Consider the following 1,495-nt stretch of genomic DNA (forward strand, 5'->3'; position numbering starts at 1 on the left):
CAAGACAAGGCTGCCCACTTTCACCACTTCTATTCAACATAGTTCTGGAAGTTCTGGCCACAGCAATCAGACAAGAAAGTGAAATAAAAGGCATCCAAATTGGAAAGGAGGAAGTAAAATTGTCATTATATGCAGGTGACATGATACTATATAGAGAGAATCCCAAAGACTCCACCATAAAACTGTTAGAACTGATAAATGAATTTAGTAAGGTAGCAGGATACAAAATTAACATTCAGAAATCAGTTGCATTTGTATACACCAATAATAAACTATCAGAAGAAGAAATCAGGAAATAAATCCCATTTACAGTTACCTCAAAAACAATAAAATACCTAGGAATAAATTTAACCAAAGAAGTAAAAGAGGGCCGGCTGAGTGGCGTGATGGTTAAGAGCTGGCTTGGGATGCCAGAGGGCCCCAGTTCGGATCCCATATGTGAGGGCTGGTGACGCTGCCCTCCACAGCTAAGATGCTGAACAACAACTCAACCTGGAGCTGAGCTGCTGTGGGTTGCCGGTGATGGTGTGGGCTGCAGTCCCCTGCTGCAGTGGGCTGCTGTGTGTAGCCGGCAGCCAGCGTGAGTGTCTGGCAGCCACAGTGAGCGGCCGTCTGGAGGCCGGCGACTGATCTGCCTTGCCCGGGAGGAGCGCAATGATGGTGCCAGCTTGGGCCAGTGAAGCAACATCCTCTATAACTAGACTGAAGAACAAAACAACAGCAACTTGTCTGTTCCCCTCCCCCAATTCCCCAATAAATCTTAAAAAAAAAAAGTAAAAGAGCTGTACTCTGAAAATTATAAGACGTGGAAGAGAGAAATCAAAGAAGATACAAATAAATGGAAATACAGACCATGTTCATGGATAGGAAGAATTAATATAGCTAAAATGTCAATACTACCTAAGGCAATATATAGATTCAATGCAATTCCTATCAAACTACCAAGAATATTTTTCTCAGAAATAGAACATATAATCTGAAAATTTATATGGAGCCATAAAAGACCCCAAATAGCCACAGCAATCTTGAGAAATAAGAACAAAGTGGGAGGTATCACGCTACCCGACATCAAATCATACTACAAGTCTACAATAATCAAAACAGTATGGTACTGGCATAAAAACAGATACACAGATCAATGGAACAGAATAGAGAGCCCAGAAATAAACCCATCCATATACGGTCATTTAATCTATGACAATGGAAGCAAGAATTCCCATTGGAGTAAAGATAGTCTATTTAATAAATGGTGCTGGGAAAATTGGACTGACACATGCAAAAAACTGAAACTGGACCACCTACTTACACCATATGCAAGAACAAATTCAAAATGGATTAAAGACTTAAATGTAAGACCTGAAACCATAAAACTCCTAGAAGAAAAAATAGGGAGTAAATTTGCAGACATTACTCTGAGTAATAGTTTTACTAAGATATCCCCTTGGGCAAGGGAAATAAAAGAACAAATCAACACATGGGATTACATCAAACTTAA

This window comes from Hipposideros armiger, unplaced genomic scaffold, assembly GCF_001890085.2.
Source record: "Hipposideros armiger isolate ML-2016 unplaced genomic scaffold, ASM189008v1 scaffold_302, whole genome shotgun sequence".
Taxonomy (NCBI): domain Eukaryota; kingdom Metazoa; phylum Chordata; class Mammalia; order Chiroptera; family Hipposideridae; genus Hipposideros; species Hipposideros armiger.